The sequence below is a fragment of the Condylostylus longicornis genome, unplaced genomic scaffold, assembly GCF_029603195.1.
Source record: "Condylostylus longicornis isolate FDR11 unplaced genomic scaffold, ASM2960319v2 ptg000040l, whole genome shotgun sequence".
Taxonomy (NCBI): Eukaryota; Metazoa; Arthropoda; class Insecta; order Diptera; family Dolichopodidae; genus Condylostylus; species Condylostylus longicornis.
The window spans coordinates 1,933,342-1,953,416 of record NW_026578009.1 but is presented as its reverse complement, the minus strand read 5'-3'; the positions used below and the strand labels follow the sequence as shown (position 1 = coordinate 1,953,416).

At 24.6% G+C, this 20,075-nt stretch overlaps 1 protein-coding gene across 4 annotated transcripts in view; it reads left to right on the top strand.

The window, feature by feature from the left end:
- The window catches only part of LOC129609863 (acetylcholinesterase-like), a 171,165-nt gene that overhangs the window by 71,489 nt on the left and 79,601 nt on the right, over window positions 1–20,075 (top strand). For all 4 annotated transcript variants that reach the window (XM_055522015.1, XM_055522014.1, XM_055522016.1 and 1 more), the window contains exon 3: window positions 5,971–5,987. The gene's annotated coding sequence lies outside the window, so the exon portion shown is untranslated. The remainder of the gene's footprint in view (window positions 1–5,970; window positions 5,988–20,075) is intronic.

Below are 20,075 nucleotides of genomic sequence, written 5' to 3'. Positions count from 1 at the left end.
TTTTTTTTCTTCATTTTATAGCGCGCGCCGAAGATGATAGCGACGATAACATCACCAGATTCCTAAAATTGTAAAAAAAAAAGAATATTGAAGAAGAGAAAATATTATAAAAAAGAACATGAGATAATTTTAATAAGATAATATCAAATATATTATAGATTAAAGTACAAAGGATCAGAAGAAAAAAAAAGGATTCAATACATTTTCCTTGTATTCATTTTCAGTCTAAAAATAAGATTTTCATACATGGAAAATTTTTGAAAGTCAAATATATTTACCATTTCGTACATAATATGAATTTAATAAATTTAAATCAAAGCCAATTCGTTTGTAGAGTAGCACAACTTGTCCTTGAATAAATGATACGACTTACTAATTTTTTTTAAAAAATTCATTTACTTAAATTATTCCATTAATAATTATACTAAGGTTATATTTTAAAAAATTGCATACTTTTAGGGGAAGAAGCAAAAATGAATTCACCGATTAGTCGAATTTTTTTTGATTTTGACAGGAGGCGACAATTTTATGAAGCGAATATAACGAAATTCTTCAATTATAGAATATGAAAAGCTTCCCTAAGCTATCCTGATCAAAGCCTTAGATTTTTATTCTAGTTCAAAGAAAATTATTAATCAAATAAAATATAGCGTCAGAATATTTTATTTTAGATACTTAAATTTGTTATACACACATGCACACATATATGAATTTCGAATTTCTAACAACATGCAGACATACACACATACACTTTACAAAAAATAGTAAACATATTGAATTGACGTCAATTTATAAATTTTAAATGTTTTATCAAAATATAGATATTGACATTCAATAGAAAAATAAAGAAAAAATGGGGGAAAAAATAAAAAACAAAAAACCAAAGAAATCATAAGAAAATCGAAAATTTAAGAATAAAAAGAAAAACTTTCCATATACGCTTTTTTTATATTTTCTTTGTTAGGTTCTTCTCTTTCGCTCCCTTAGGTACATACGAGTACAACATAATTATATTATTTCAAAGATTCGGCATAATTTTATTTAATTTCAGTTTCTATTATATAATATTAATATCAATAAAAGAAGATTATTAAAATCAGAAGACTGTATACGAATTTGAAGGTAAAAATCAGTTAGAAATAAGGTCCTAAATTTTATTCACTTATATGTATATTCACATATACTAATTTTCAAAAATTGTCACTATTCAATTACATATTTAGATTAAATTTGCTATTCTTTACGAACAAATTTTTAATTATATTAAAATATTATCTAAGTTTTTTAAAGTACATTGACTAAGCTAGTTCCCTTTAAAAACAAAAGTGTTCCTTCACAATTTTGACACTTGAAAAGAATTAATGGAATAAAACATGAGGGCCAATTGAACCTAAGATATTATTGTTGCAACATTAACATTTGTAATACTTGTGCACTAAATAAGTTTTTCCTTAATAAGTTTATGTAAATTATTCCTTAATAAGTTTATGTAAATTATTTAAAAAATTCAATTCAAATATTTAAATTTCATATTTCTGAACCAATAAAAAAAAAAACAAATACAAAAATATTAAATGTTAATAAAACACACATAATAACAACAATATATAAAAAAATTTTTATCAAAAGTTAAAAATAAATTTGATTACATATTTATAAAAAAAATACTTATGTTTTTTTATTTATAATCGCCAAATGGCATAAGTCAATATGAAAAATAAATATTTAATTTGCCTTTCAAACTATATTTGAAAATATTGTTGTACAGATTTTTCATTCACAATCTTATTTAATCTATATAGTATTTTATGTTATAGAATTCTAAATTTACAGCCAGATTAAGCTTGATTAATTCTTCCAATTAAATATGCTTTTGTTTTTTTATATAAATAAATTTTTGAAATTCTTCAAACTAAAATTAAATAGTTTTTTTTTATTATCAACAAAAAATTCAATTTGGAAAAATATTATAAATAAATCAATATTGCTTAATCTGGTCCTCAAATAAACTCAAACTACAAAATATTTTAAACATAGCTATAAATGTAGATAAAAAGAAAAATATAAACGAGTTATTAATGATAAATTTTTTTAATAATCGAATTGAATAATCGAATCGCTGTCAAATTCGATTTAAAAGAATGATTTTGTATTTTGAATTAAAAATTAATTTACGAATTATTTGTTGACGTCAGAATTTTTTTTATTTATAAATTTTCCATTTTAACATTTAAACAATGCAATGCTACCGAATTATCCTAATCTAATTTAAAAATCATTCATCGATTCGAGAAAATTTGTGGAAAAATTTGTATTCAGACGAATACTATCTACAGGAATATATTCAATAATATTTTGGAACCGATTCGCTGCTTTATAACAAACTTGCATTTAGATCATTTTTGCCTTGAATGATTTGTTAACTGGAACATTTTCTAAAGTAAATGAAGTAAAGAAAAGAGGAAGACTAATCCACTATAGAGACCATGAAAATTGTTAAAAATTGTTAAAAATTGTATGATATACATAATTAAAAAATGAAGTTGCTGTAATATTTTCAGGATTTCCTAGTATAAATGAAAATTTCAGTGGACAGATTAAGTATAGATCAAACCGTCCGTTTCTCAAAATGTTATAATATTTAATATAGTCCTTCTTATTAATTGCTTTTTCATTGAAGGAATCTATAAATGAATAAGTTTTTAGAATAAAAAACACAAAATTAAAGGTATAAAATTCACGTAATGCAATGATATTAAAACACCTTTAAAAATAACTAATTAAACCAAGGAAACACATATAACTTTTATATACATATAGGTTTAATCACCGTTAATTAGAAATTATGATTTAATAGCATGGAAAAAAGAAACGCAAACTACATAAATCCAGAATATTAAGAATATTAGTGCGAGAGTATTTGCTTTTAAACAGCTGCAAAACTTATTGTTTATATTAACAAGCTGCTAGATGTATAGAAATTGAGTAAAGAGTCAACAAAAATGTAGTTTTCTTTTTTTTTTAAATCCATTATTGTATGGATATAAAAATTGCAAGGTCATTTAAGGTTATAAATATTGAATTTTTATTTGGTCACCTGGGAAAAGTCAGTAAAAAAAAAAATCATTGTACTTATTCCGATTTTTTTTTCTTGTTTTTCGTTATACATACCTTAACATAACCTAATAAAAAAAGAATTTCCATCATGAAAATTTATTGTTATGGTTATAAATGGTATTAAAGACGCGATCTTTTACTAGTGTTTTTCAATACATAAACACATACTTATAACACTTATTTCTATACATACACACCATGTGTACAATTTTTACGTGCATTATATACATATATATGTATGTACATATTTCGTAGATTTTTTTTTTTGCGTATCTGCATTGCATCAAACACGGTCAATTGTTGTATACATACAGTTAAGATTTTTGTTTTTTTTCAACATTTCTCCTACTCATGCAGTCTATCATATATTCTAACATGTTGTAAATGCATAGTTTATAATATTATGTGCAAAGTTCGTTTATAACACGGGAATAATTATTAAAGTCTATAACTTATATTTACCAATATCAATATAAATTTTCTTAATGCAAAATAAAATATTGGAGAAGGAATAATTCCAAAATTATGGCGAAATACAATTAATTATTTTTTCTTTGTTAAACGTGTTTGATTCTAGAATGTAATTCTAGAAATATTTACTTTATAATAATGGCTTCATAAAATAGAATGCATAATAGAATTATTTCAGTAACACAAATTTCAAGAAACTTAAAAAATTACCAAAATATTTGGGGACCTCTTCTAATGCTAGGGCAATTAAAATATTTTACTCAAATTTAAAATTTATATTATGTATGTATATGATTAAATCAGCATTATCTAAACAAATTTTCTGTCTTCAAAGTCATATTCATCTTCTGAAAGTAGTTATCATACAAAAGCAGCTTCAAAGATCACTACCCGATTGAATGTACTTAGATAAGAGAATCGGGTAGCTTCATCGAATCTATCAGAATCTATCTAAGTGCATGACGTATACTTAGAAAAAGCATTTCATGCGTTTAAAATTCGAAACAAACATGAAATTTTAAATTTTTAAAAATTTTCATTCAACTTTTGTTATAATTTAGTAACTACTTTTATTTTAGTAATTTCTTTTTAAATTAGTACAATTTGCTTTATTTTAGTACATTTTTTTCTATACGGCATTTATTTATACTATAAAGCTACATTATGCACACAATATTGTTTTTCTGCGTGCGTCTAAGATAATATCAATTATAAAATAATATGCTATATTTAACTAAAATATCAAAAATTATTTTGTTAGACAAGAAGAAAGAGATAAATATAGAAGGTTTTATGCCAAAATGTTAAAAATACTATATATGAAATTATTGTGAATTGAGAATAAAAATAAAATTATATTATTGCTCTGTCACAAATTTTGTTCTTAAGAAAATAATAATCTTGTTATTTTGATTTTTGATTGAGATAAGGAAGAACTTGAAAAAAATTTTGTACAGGGTGAAACAAATATTTATCTACAAAATGTCAAATTACTTTTTATTGTTTAACAATTTTCAATATTTCATTAATTTTTAGAAATCTTACATTAATTATGACTTTAGTCTATAAAAATTAATGAATTGATTAAAAAATATAAGGTTAATTTAACACATTGGAATTTGACACATGACGTTTGACACATTCATTTATTGTGCCACAATTAATGTAAGATTCTCTTTTATTTTTCAAAATATTATACAATTTTATTTTGATTTAAAACATATATAATCAAGATCACATAGTTTTTATATACTATTATATAACATTTTATTATTAAATAAGTAGCTATCTGTCAAACAAACTCGAAATAGAAACGGAAAGGAAAAATAATAAGTGAAAAACATAAAATGAAAGTCAAAATAAAATTATTGAGTCAAAATAACAAAATTATATTTATGGCGATTTTTTTCTTTCTTGTTACAAAAATAGAAAATCTTCACTGGAATCCGGTTTTATAAAAAAAATCACAGATTATACGATATCTAACTAAATATATAAAAAATTTCTAATATTATCTTAGAATTTAGTGGTTCAATTACAATTTTACATGGTTATTTTATATACAAACGCAAATATACATATAAACTAAATATATGTTAAACTAGTCTATATAATATATATTCATATATTATAATATATGAACATGAATTTATATGAGTATTTCGATTTATTTAAAAAAAAAATCTTTATGAATAAAAAAAAAGTAATATTTGCGTTTAATGGAATATAAAAATTTGAAGATTTAATATTATACTTTGTATGTTCCACAAAATATACTATTATATGAATATAACATACGAGTATGTGAAAATAAAATGTTTACAGCATGTAACAAAACATCTTAATAAATAACTTTTTTAAAGGCAACTTAGGAAAGCTTCAATTAAAATTTTAAAACTAAATTAGACCTCTTTCTAATTCAACAAAAAAATTTTCAAAACTTCAAGTTCTTCCCGGCCCATAGCAAATATAAACATATAAAGGTACCTTTAATATTAGCTATAATAAATCTTCATAAATTTATACATGAAATTAAAACGACTTACTGTTTTCTGTTCGCATTGTTCGATTTTTCCATCCAAGGTATTAAGTATTTAACAAATAACGTATTCTGTTGTGATATAAGAGCTATTCCCGTAATAAATATCACCTCTTTTTATTCAAAATGCTTACTTTAAAGTACTAATCATAATTAGTTAATTAATTAACTTACTTTAGAGATGCGAAAATATATTTTTTTATTACAACTCCCTAATTTAGTTTCTATATAACTCCTTCGACCCTATACAAGATTCTTAAAAAATTACTTTCATTATTAATTTTTAAACTATATACAAAAAAAAATTTTTATTAATAAATAATCATTTTTTATTTTAATTACAGCATAATTGAATATTCTGGTAAGTAATTGAATTTTAAATATAAAAAAAATAATATTCAATTTATATTGGAACCAACAGCCTTATATTTTTCATTCCAAATTTTATTCAAATTTAGAAAATCCTCTCTTTCATATTAAAATTGATCTATTATAATAACATTTTAGTTACAGTTTTGAGTGAAATTTTTCGAATAGCTTTTTTTCGAATTCTTTTTTTGGTGCGCCCTCTATAGAAGTAGCATTTTCAATTATTTTCTGAAATAACATTTTGATTTTCAGAAAACACTCATTTTGAGTAATTTTTTCAAGTTACATAAGTTTTTTTGATGGCTAATTATAATTTATATCGAATTAATTCAGTTACCCATTTGATAGGCTTCAATTAATGAAGGAAACATGCAATTTGGGCCACAATCGACTTTATCACTGTTGGAGACGCATATTGTTAGTTACTTATATTTGAAAAGCTTCAATAGTTACCGTTTTTTAGTTCCGATATAATAATCATATTTCTTACATTAAAAACAAATTTTACGGACAATTAAACTTTTTGTAAAATAATTTTAAATCTTATGGATTTTTAAAACATTTTCAACAAATAATATCTCCACAAAAAGATGCTCATTTTTTTATACCCTGCACTTCGTGAAGGGTATATTAACTTTGGTATGGAATTTGTAACTACTTGAAGGAGTCATCTGCGGTATGGACATATATATATATTCTTGCTCAGCGTAAAATTCTGTGTCGATTTAGACATGTCCGTCCGTCCGTCCGTCCGTCCGTCCGTCCGTCCGTCCGTCCGTCCGTCCGTCCGATCGCACGATAACTCAAAAACGAATAATGCAATCGACACCAAACTTTCACAAGTTTTTTCTTTTGTGCCAAGGACGAACCCTATTGTTATTGGACTAAGTCGGACAACGGGTTCGGGTAGCTGCCATACAACTCCAAGAGTTTATTTTAAATATTTCAAAAACTAATAAAGCTATAAATATAAAATTTTGTATACATGTGTCCAATTATATTCTACACATGCTCTAAAAATTATAATGGGATAGCTGCACCGATTCGGGTGGCTGCCATACAACTCCAACAGCAAATTTTTTATATTCGGCAAAATAATAAAGTCAGATTCATGAAACTTGGCAGTCATGTGTCCAATTATAGGTCAAATATATTTCCGAAGTTTTGGAGGAACTGCTTGACAGGTTCGGGTACCTGCCATACAACTCCATAAGCTAATTTTAAATATTTGGAAAAATAATAAAGTTAGATTCATGAAACTTGGCAGTTGTGTGTCCGATTATAGATCAGATATATTTGTGAAGTTTTAGTGGAATTGCTTGACAGGTTCGGGTACTTGCCATACAACCCCAAAAGCTTATTTTAAATATTTGGAAAAATAATAAAGTCAAATTCATGAGACTTGGCAGTCGTGTGTCCAATTATGGGTCAGACATATTTCTAAAGTTTTGATGCGATTGCTTGACAGGTTCGAGTAGCTCCCATACAAGTCTAAAAGCTTATTCTTAATATTTGGAAAAATAATAAAGTCAAATTCATGAGACTTGGCAGTCGTGTGTCCAATTATGGGTCAGACATATTTCTAAAGTTTTGATGCGATTGCTTGACAGGTTCGAGTAGCTCCCATACAAGTCTAAAAGCTTATTCTTAATATTTGGAAAAATAATAAAGTCAGATTCATGAAACTTGGCAGTCATGTGTCCAATTATGGGTCAGACATGTTTCTGAAGTTGTGGTGGAATTGCTTAACAGGTTCGAGTAGATCCCATACAAGTCTAAAAGCTTATTCTTAATATTTGGAAAAATAATAAAGTCAGATTCATGAAACTTGGCAGTTGTGTGTCCGATTATAGATCAGATATATTTGTGAAGTTTTGATGAAATTGCTTGACAGGTTTAGGTACTTACCATACAACTCCAAAAGCTAATTTTAAATATTTTGAAAAATTATAAGGTCAGATTGATGAAACTTGGCAGTCGGATGTCCAATGATAGGTCAGACATGTCCGTGAAGTTTCTATAGAATGATCTCACAGGTTCGAGTAATTGCTACACAATAACGAAAGGTGCAGGGTATAATTCAATCGGTTTATACCGACTGAAACGTTTTTACTTGTTTTTAAATTAAATTGTTTAATAACTTTATCTTCATTCTGTATTTTTTATATACATAAAATATACATATGTATCAGTGTAGTTCTATTTTATTTTTTATACATATATGAATTTATCTATTGACCCATAAATCTTATTATTATGATATCTTTATAATATCAAATCATATTATTATCAAAGAGAAAACGAAAAATAGAAAAAACAAAAAAAAATTGAAATACAATACACGCTTATTCCGGTCAAGTTTATCTTCGGATATGTGGCAAAATATATAAATTTCCTTATAAAATTAATATCATAAAGTCCTAGACATATATATATATATACCTATACGAAATAAAAATGAAAAAGATATTTTGTGGTTTTTCAAAATGTTACAAATTCTTATCATGATATACGATATAAAAAAAAATCATAAATGGTAATATGAAAAAAAACAAAAAAAAAAACAAAAATGATTTTTTACACCAGATGTGACCGACCAAATATAAAGAAGAAAGGACAATTTAATATTTTCCAATATTGATTGAAATATGTGTGTAATGTGTAATTTTACATACCAATTTACATACATATATTATATAAAAATATTTATAAATAAATTTATGTTTTTTTTTCTTATCTCAATAAATTTTCATATGTAATATTCATTTAACAAAATATAAAAACAAATGTAGCCGACCAAATTAATGGTACGTAAAATAGAACATTTCCTTTTTTAAAATTTAAGTCTAAAACTTGATCTATATTTAAGCATATGCATATATAGCCTTGTGTCTCAATAATGAAAATCTAAAATTAAATCTTTTATTACCATATAATTAATTTTGCATAAATTTAGGATAAATCTTAAATAGAATAATTTTGAAAAAAATTATAGAAATTAGTTAACTAGATAATAGTATAGCACACTTTTGTGTTATAGGAGTATTTATCTAAAATTTTTAGTCTTCAGTCTTGTATACTGACACAGAAAATTAAAATTTTACAAATTTTGAACAATTGACACCTTCTAAAATAAGTCATATATCGATATCTATAAATTGTTAAAATTTAAAATTGATGACCCTATATACCCTAAATGGAAACAGGTATAAATACATTAATATTTGCTGAGTTCATATAACTTTTAATTCAAAGGATTAATTCGAAAGCTCGTCACTTTTTCATAAATATTTAATTACAGAGCAAGTAATGGCCTGATTTTATATTGTCGCGAATAAATTTTTAAACAAAAAAGTGAATCAAATAGTTTAGGATTTTTTTTTTTTCAAAGACTATTGCAATTTAACTATAAATTTATTAATACATACAATATGTTTAACAAGTAATCGCGCAGCTTCAAACAAACTGTTTGCCATCTATTTTTTTTCCTAAACTATGCATTACAATTAATAGCATACGAAATATAGTTCATATTATAATATCATTATAAGTATATTTACCATAAGCTACGCATGTAAGAATATAAAAATATTCTTTAGTCATGACGTTTGAAAAAAAGGGATAATGTTTATATATTAATACATATATATATATATATATATACATATATATATTATATAATAAATATATAGATTTGGTATGTGAGTTGGCTATCAAGTCTTTATTATTTAACGTCTTAGAAAATTCCCTTTTCAATAAAATTCATTTTGTATTGGAAGTTTTTATTGAACAACATATGGTCTTCTTCGACATAATACAAAGGACATTTAAGTACATATATATTATGTATATATGTGATAAAATAATGTTTTCTATATATTTTGGATTTCGTATAACGAAATTTTTTTGTATATTTTCATTAAAAACTGTTATTTTTTGGTCTTGTTTCTCTTTTTTTATGCAAATTTTACTTTTGGGAACATTTAAATAGATTTCGGAATTGAATATTAATTAAAAGTTTTTTTCTTGTTGGCAATTCTTTCAGTAACAAAAAAAAAAATTTTTTTATTTAATATTTTCAATCTTTCCCATTTAATTGGTATATTAATCTATTTAACAAATTGATTAATATAAAATAATAATTCGAAGGCCAAAGAGATGTTGTATAGAATAGCGATATAATATTTACAAGGATTTAATATTATAATTAGGACAAAGAAATGTTATTTGAGTATGTGAAAATAAATTTTGAAAATTTTTAAAATTTTTTATTTCTAACATTTACATTATAGCATAATTTAATGTTAATTAATACTTAATTTAACAACAGCTTGTATTAAGCAAGGCATTTTTTGAAAATAAGCGAAATTGTAAAAAAAATTATTAAATTTTCATAATAATGCTGCGTTAAGGAGTCATAATTATCAAAATTCGTATAATTTTCTAAAATATTAAATTATTAAATTAAATAAAATAAGGATTGAGTTTATTTTTTGAAAAATCATAAATTCAACAACCAATTACTTTACCGATTCCAAAACTAATATGCAATATGCTGTTCATATAAACATAGTAACAATTTCATTTAGAACCTTAATAAAAATCAGTGATCATATTTTTGGAAACTGTCAAATTAGTATATACTCGTAACACTATAAATTGTTTGCCAATACTATTTTGTTTAGATAGATAAATTTCTTTTATAGTCAAATTTCTATTTATTCTATATACTATATATTAAATATAGTAGCAATTGTTAAACTCTTTTAAAAAGTAAACATTTTTGTTCTTAACTCTCGAAATTTTTTAAATGACGTTGTGTTAAAATACAAAAATTTTGCAGAAAACTAAAGGTTTTGTTGTGCTTCTTATATAACAATAGTAAATTTAATACTAACATATTATGTACAAAAGTATGTAGCAACAATCAGGGTCGTCATATATTTAACATAAAATCTGTATTTGGGGTCCACCACCCCCCAATTGGTACAAATATGTTGTTTTTCTACCACTATCCCGTGATCACCAGGTCGTCACTGATGTATGATTATAGCTTGTGAATCTAAGCCATCCTGTTCTTTTGAAGAATCTATCTAATTCCCCAATGGTAATTTTCGATATCTCGTCTAGGTCCGTCACGTGATCAGTCCGGCCTTGCCCAGAGTCGGACATTCGCGGAGATAGTGAAAAATGTTTTCTTTTTCGTGGCAGCTGCGACATATTGTGTTGAAGAGCAATCCCAACCTAGCCACATCCATATACACAATATATATGTATATTCATATGTGAATATTTCTACATTTTAAATCTCATGTAGTAACAAAATATATCACAGAACATTCCGATTATTCGCGCAAAAGAGAATTCAAACTAATTTTGCCAACTTACTGTTTAATTTCCAGTTTTACAAATTTCTCGATATTAAAATATTGCATCTTAAATTGTAAAATATTTCATATTCAAAATATTGTGTAAACCTATCAAAAACCTTAATAGTGTGAAATATGCCTCAAAATATTTTAAGAAAGCAATTCCCCTTTAAAGTTTTGTTTATTTTAATTTAGGTTGTTAAGTTGTGAAAAAAAACAATAACATTAATTTTCGTCGCTACACGAAAAATGCAAAGTTTTTGTTTTCCACCTTTTTTTTATCGCCTCGAACATAGTAAAAAGATCCCCACTTTTTTTATATTTTTCAGAACTTTCTGCATTTTTTTTTCTTTTCTTGTTTTTTTTTTTTGTATAACATTGCAGGTAAATTATATTATATTTTTATGAGAAAATTCAAGGTCAAGGATAAGCAGAACAGAAAATTATAACAGTAAAACACTGCCATATTGTAAAAAAAAAAAACAAGAAAAAAATCGGAAATTTAAACGAGAAACTTTAGAACCCTTTATAATTTAGCTAACATGATTTTTGTAAAAGGCAAATTGATTTTTGTAATTGTATAGGATTACAGGAATAGGAAACCAAATAAAAATGTGATAATTTAGATAAAATTTGAGAGAGCAGCGAAAATAATAACCTTAATATTTTTTGACTAGTTCTATATTTGTTTTTTTTTTTTTTAATTTTTAAAAATAAACGTGTTATTTGTTTATTTGTCAATGTTTATTTTAATAATTGATTGCATTGGAACATCAAAGGAGCTTTGTTTTTGTTCTAAATTGGTTAATTAAGTTGATAAACAATCAAACATTCAAGCACTATTCTCTTTTTGAGAGAAACTTAAAATTTACACTATATAGTAATAGTAAAATTTCATTCAAATTAATCCTTGGTTCAAAATTGCAGAACCAAGGATAACACGTATGCACAATTTGGACATGAATGGTCGAAATATATTTATTAAATTTAACCAAATTTAACACTATAACAGAATATTACTAATTCTAGAAAGTAACAATTGAGATATAAACATATATACAAAAGATTATAGTGGTTTTGCATTACCCCTTTAGATTTTTGTCAAAATTAATTGCTGATATACCACTGCTATTGGTGATATTCCACCATTTATTACCACTGTAGCATGTACTTCGTGCCTTTCCTTAGTCAATTCTCCAGGTCCTTTCAAAAAGATGAATTGGTAGAGAAAATTTTGAATTAAATTTTATTGTTTATATAATTATTTTTCAAGAATAAACTTGCAACAGTCACGCGTTTTGAAATATTTTATTAGCAAAATTAAAGAGCGCAACACATGCATGAATCTTAAATTGAAAGATGCATATTAAAACGGTTGCGATTGAGGCCTATTGTGAAATATTTTAATTTCCTATTGACGTATCCCTGGTATGTAATAATATATCTTTGTATGTTATATTTCTAAATAAGAGTCAATTTCTAAGTCGATTTAGCAATATACTAGTATGTTTGATTATTTGTCTTTGCCTCGTTCGTCTTTTCCAACGATCACTCAAAAATCTATTGATCCTAGACAAACCAAAATTTTCAAAAATAGTAATTCAATTAGATTTCCATTGCAGCAATAGTTTTTGTAGTTTCCATGTATAATTGTAAAAATAATTATTTAATGCTTTGAAAATAATAAAATTTATGTTCGAAGTTTTCATATACGTGTTAGATAATAGGGCCAATATTCAAAACAAAATTTATAAATTAATCCAAATATAACACGAGTATAATTCGAAAACGCAATACTCAATCTTCACATAAGTTTAATAACAACGATATTATTAACAATAAATAACGTTTGTAAAGGTTCGTATGGATTCTTTTATCGACTGTTAAATCCATTCATACGTTTATCATAGAATTCATACGGTCAACTCTGTTTCATCTTGTTCTTATTTTTAAATATCATTATTATTACTAATGTCTTATTTCGAAAAACAAAAATTTCTAATCCGTTTCTACACCGCTTTATTTCAGCCTTAATATTTTCTTCCATATAATCTCTATTATGACTCTAATAATGCATGACTTAATTTAGAACTTTATTACTTTTTATAAAACATTGACAACAATCAAAAAACTCGTAAATTTACTTCAAAATTTTATAATAAAAATTAAATAAAAAAAAAAATGAAATTTTATCATGCACGATTTACAATTGTATAGTTTTCAATATTTTTTCATATTTTTTCAATTTTTCCTCCTTTTTTTTTATGGAAAATAATTAGACTAGAAAGGAAATCATTTTTTCAATATTTTATGTATGCTAAATATGTACGTCCTTAATATAAAATGTTAACTGTGTTCAGATTTCAACGTTACCCACTTGTAATGAGAACGATAACAAGGTTATAACTTTAATAGTATTATTTAATATTAATATTATTGTAAAGATGATGATAGATGAGATGTTTATTTGTATATTGTAATATCGTTTAAAATTGTTAGAACATATTTAGAACATATTTAGAAATGTTAAGATTGCATGTTATAAGTCAATCTTATTGATTTTTCCAAAATAAAAAACAAAATCATGTGCGCATATGGAGGGATAAAAAATCAAGTAAAAATTTGTTAAGCAGTTTACAAAAGAAACAAATGAAAAAAGCTTTACCTGACATAATATACAATATATTGAACATCTCAACTGGAAGAAAACCAGATTACGAAAATTACTAAAAATCTACGTGTGATTGGAATCTAGAACAGATTAATTCATTAAGGCAGTAAAATAATTTAGATTATTTAAAAAAATTTAAAGAAAATATTTTTACAACCTATACTCATATACGTTAAGGAAAAACTTCTGCTTACACTCTTTACGTAACGTAACTCATTTTATGCCAAATATTGAAAATAATTTAACATTTCTAAATCATATAATTAACTTTTATTCGATGCTAATTTTGTTATTTTACTAGTTGTATAAGAGTATTTTTTTGGTAAGAATATTAAATCAGAAATTGCTTTTTCTTGCATTTCGCACGATTTTGCATAGTGAAATTTTGAATTAACAGAATTACGAGTATTCAATTTCAGTGAAAATCTGATTTCAGAATAATACAAGTTACCTTATAAGAAAATTTTAGAAAATTTCAATAAATTTTTAATAAAATTCGTAAAAGCAAATATTAATATTTGAATATTTGCTTTTACTAGTAAACATTGAGGTGATAAATTGATATAATTAAAATTACAAACGAAATGAATCTATTACGAATTTAAATTGATGACATTACTGAGTGTGACTATTAAAAATTTTTATTAAAATAAATTTCAAAATTTCAAAATTAATTTTGCTAATTTTAATTTTCTCTTTTTAGCACTTTTCCAAAAAAATTTTTGAAAAAAGTGCTTATTAGTTTCACTCTGTCCGTCCGTCAGTCCTTCCGTCCGTCCGTCCATCCGTGGACACTTTTTTTGTTTACAAAACTTCTACACCCTTGAAGATAGAAAGCTGAAATTTCATACAAACATAGATCTTCACTAGAAACTTATTTCCGTAGAACAAAATTTTTACCTATCTCTCCCCCTATAGAAGTTATACCCCCCCAAAACCCTAAAAATGGCTTTCTTTAAATATTTGTTGTAATGAAACCATAAGCATTTTTGAAATTTTTCAAACACAGAAAGGCAGTGGCTTGCCTCCCCTAGCGCGATATACTATAGCCAAACTTTAGAAAAACAAAATAGCCGTTCAAATTTACCGTTATCTAAAGTCCTTTTTTTCCAAATTTTTGATCTCGTTTTTCTTCTAGACCCCATCCTGTAAAAGCTTGAAATTTTAGGAGCTTTTAGACATTAAGAAATTGTTTCGTTAGAAGAAAATTTTTTTCCATCTCCACCCCCTCTCAAGTTATCACCTCTTGAAATTCGTAAAATTTGAATTTTTGACACCTTATATTTCCGAAACCGCAAGCTTTTCCAAATTTTTATAAACGCAAAAAGCTAACGGTAAATTCTATGAAATTAAAAAATATAATTATTTTTCTTAACTCACACAATTAACCCTTAAAATCGAACATTATGTTAACCCCTTTTTATATTAATTTTTGCTTTATTTCAAAGACTGCATATATGCGTCATCCTAAATATATGCAATCCTAGAAATAGTTTTGTATATAAATGAAAATAATTTTAATAGTGTGATAGGTATACAAAAACTGTAATTAAAAGCAGAATTTTCACTTGTTGAACGGAAAAGTGGTACAATACAAACCATTGGTTTGACCCAACTTTATTTCTATGTTATTTAAGCGCATATCATTTAGATTTTTTTCGCGCTGAATTCATTATTTATTTAGTAGGTACGTCATCCTTTATATTCCATGCATATAGACAATTAGTGGCATATTACCTTTTGAAATCTTTATATCGTCAGTTTCATAACACTCAACAAACTTTTAAATAAAATGTCAAATTATCTCAATGTTTTGGATTCATAAGATGTTCATTAGATCCATAGTTATTAATACAATTTCGTTAAAATTGTTACTGTCACATATTGATGGACTGTGCGAGTTTAGTTCGAAACTGGTTTAAGGAAGAAATTTTCATTTATTTATTCCATTTTATTGTCCTTGACATTCAACTATTCGCTGGTTATGTATATAGAGATTATTTTACTTTCTTAATTTCAAAAAAAAGTGTACTATATGTCTTTAAAATCTGACCATTGGTGCAGTGGTTATGGCACCGGCCCTTTAAACGAAGGGTCTCGGGTTCAAACCCCGGTCAGGTCACTATGAAAATTATATTCAATATTATATAACTTAATATGCAAATACTAATAAAATATTATACAAGTAATTTTCAAATGTTCATAATATTCGATACTAAAGACTAAGAAAAATAAACAGTAAATATTAATAAACTGAAATATTTAATATAAATAAAAACTACGGTAGACTAGTCACCTACCTAGCTAACTCTCTATGACTATAGAAACTAGAGCATCATAGATATCATGCACTAGCCCTATACTCCTCCTAGGAGTGAAGAAGGAAAAAAAAAAAAATATATGTCTTTAAAAGTATATTTCTGAAATAAAATAAAATTTAAACAAATCTCCAAAATATTATGCTCAATTTCTTGAAGAAGAAAAGTTATTTGAAAAATTTAAAAACGAAAACGACAGGTAATTTAGTATTATTTTTTTTTTATTTTCAATTAGAATATGAATTTCCCAGCTTTTCTCCGGTTGATGATAAAGCTGTTTTATAACTTACTATATTATCCATTTTTATTTTTCGTAACTGTAAACAGTCGATTGCATTATTTTCAATCACCTCAATCAATAATACAAATTATTTAAGGGAATTAAGGGATTTCTATTCAAACTAATAATTTGGTAAATTTTATTTATTTGGTAAATGTCTTTATTTTCATTAATCTTAGAACTAGATATATTCAATATTCAATAAACAGAACAAACTACGTTAACAATTTAACGAATTTGAATAATAGATTCATAAGTAATTGCTTTGATTCAAGTTATATATTATTTGTTCTCTAATACTTAATCTATTAAACTCTTTAAAATATGTGATAGAAAAATGAATTCGACAATTATAAGTCTTATATCCCAAGACAAGTTTTATATCTCAAGCCAACAATTTTAAAGTACAAAATCACAAATATTTCAATATGTTAAGCTATACTATTAAAATAAAATATTTTCTTAATTTTCATTAAACAAAATGATTTCTTTTATAATCTTACCACAAATCCTAAATATTATGCATATAATTGTACCAAGTAGAAAACTTTAAACCATTATTAACATATACATTATAATATAACAAATATAATATTTAAATTAAAGGCAAAATAAATTCTTTTGTATTTTACATAAGTAGTTATATTTAAACTTTTTAATACCGGAAGTAAAAGGCTTAAACATTTTTTCTTTTCTATTTTTATTATTCCTATTTTTTTTTTCAAAAATTCAAGTAAATACTTTGTGTCTAGTCGGTTTTTATTTTAAGAAATAAATTTGTATCTCATAAAAAAAATTAAATATACATATTACATATGCTTTTCCATGTATGTGTATATGTTCAGCTGTATATATATATATATATATATATATATATAGATATTATGCATGTGTAAATAATAGAACATTAAAAATTTACACAATTTGTATGTTTTACTTAAGTATCCAAATATCGCTCAACCCTAAAGGGAAAAACGTTTTAAAATGACAATAAAAAATTTTTTTTTTTTTAGTTCTGTTACATGTATAACACTTTAAAACTACTATACCACTACTGTAACACTACAAACTCATTCAATCTATAGTAAATTATTTGTTTCTACATTTTTTTTTTTTGTTTTTGTTCTCTGAATATCCTAAAATATCCTAACAATAGGGTCAACCACAAAAACTGCAAAAAAAAAAAAACAAAAAAATAAATAAAATCTTATATACATATATAAGATTACCATAAACAACTAACTAAAAAACAAATGTATAGAATACTAATTTCAAAACCACAAAAATATGCACGTTATTGTCCTTCTTTTTAAAACTGGTGTGAGTAGTACTGTGTTTTTTTTTTAATTTTCTTTTATTTTCCAACCATTATTATAATTTTCACTCTTTTAACATTTACAAACCGACTATATACTTACTAAGTCGATTCGCAATATTTTAAATCTTTTGTTATTTTAGCTTATCTTTCTCATATACAAGTATATATCTTTTAAATATATATATACGTATTTATTTATAAAATGTTTATTATCCGACTAGACATTATAAATTTTAAACATTATCATAAAGTTTACGAAATTTATGTATAATAGTTATGGAACTTGTTAAAAATTAGGGAATATCGTGCATAAAAATATTGATAGAAAATTTGTTAGATGAGTGAACGATTGTAAATATTTTTGAAATTTTGCAATTAATTAAAATTTTACAATTTCGCCACCTCGAGAGTTGTTGTGAATTTCAAAATTTTGATTTTCGCATGTCTACTTGTCTACTTGTGCTCGTCGTAGATATTTAAATAATCTGATTTTTCACATATAATGATTTAATGAGCTATATCTTTAATAGATAAAAATAAAATGAACATAAATTTTTCCGTATTTTATTTTAAAACAACATCCTGTGAATTTTTAAAGACCCTATATTTTAATCAAAATTTCAAATTTTTCAATTACATTTATTTTTATTAACTATCTAATTATTATTTTAAGATGACTACATTTTTCAACTAATTCATAATAATATATTTTTTATTATTTGAAGGCACACCACATTAATGACAACAATAATAAAATGTAATACCAAGTTATTGGTACTTATTGGTATACGGCTCTATAATTTATTCATTGAATAATATCTTAAATAAGAAATAAAGAATAACATAATAAATTTTCTGACCAAATAACTCATATATTACTATATCCACTTATTTATTAAAAAAAAAAAAATCTAAATAATTTTGCAAAAAAAAAATCATTTAATATTATAAGAGCCAGTATATAAAATTTTTATTGCAATTTTGACATTTCGAATCGGAACGGAAAATCTCAGGTGCTTTCATACTATATATGGAATCAATTTATATAGAATAATTTTTATATACATATTTACTAAAAAAATTCATTAGTTTCATGCTTTCATGATTATTTTCCTTTACACCCATTATAATAATTTAAATTTGTTTTTCATTTTTTTCTATATAATCGCTATTTTATAAATTTTCTTTTTACCTTTCATAAATTGTTACAATTTTAAGTTTTTTCTTTACCATTTTTAATATGTGTGTATGAAAAGATTTTAATCTAGGTTATAAGGAATGAAATAACATTAAAAATGAAAAAAAAAAATAAAAAACTTGTTAAATGATTGCATATGAACATAGTAGAACCCACCAGTTTATGTATACATTAATGTACACACTATATACCCTAAACGATGTGTGACTATATCTATATATGTTATAAACTTAAATGAGTTCAACTTAAAAAGTCTACTTTATAATAGAATAGAATAGAATAGCATTATATGTAACAATATTGCAAAGAAGCAAAAGACATAATGGCCAAATACGTATACTATTTTAAAATATCCATTATAATCATCCCCTCATATAACCACAACAAAAAACAAAAAAATATAGAAAATTGGAAATTGGATGAACTCAGTACTCTTATTCTATTGCAATGACAAAAAAAGAGAAAAAAGAAATTAAGAAAAAACGAGAAAAAAAGTAGAGTTGACCTTGTCAACTCTGTGATACCCGTACGAATTTGTTATCCTATGTGCGAATAACTAATGTGCCATAACTAACTATGGGGCAGACTATGACTTTAAGTTGCCGTATTACCATATTAATTTATGCAAAGTTTCAGTACTATGTGTTTTTCAAAATACTGGTTGTGCCAAACTACTATTGAAGTTGTATGGCAGCTACCAGAAAGAGCTAAGAAATTTTAGCGAATTTTATTAAGCACATCGGCCCTACTAATATATTCACTTGTGTGAAATCTCAATATCACAGCTTTTATAGTTTCTGAGATATAGTCAAATAACTTTTGAAGTTGTATGGCAGGTACCAGAAGGAGCCAAGTAATTTCAACGATTTTTACGAGACATATTGGCCCTACTAATATATTCGTTTGTGTGAAATTTCAATACTATA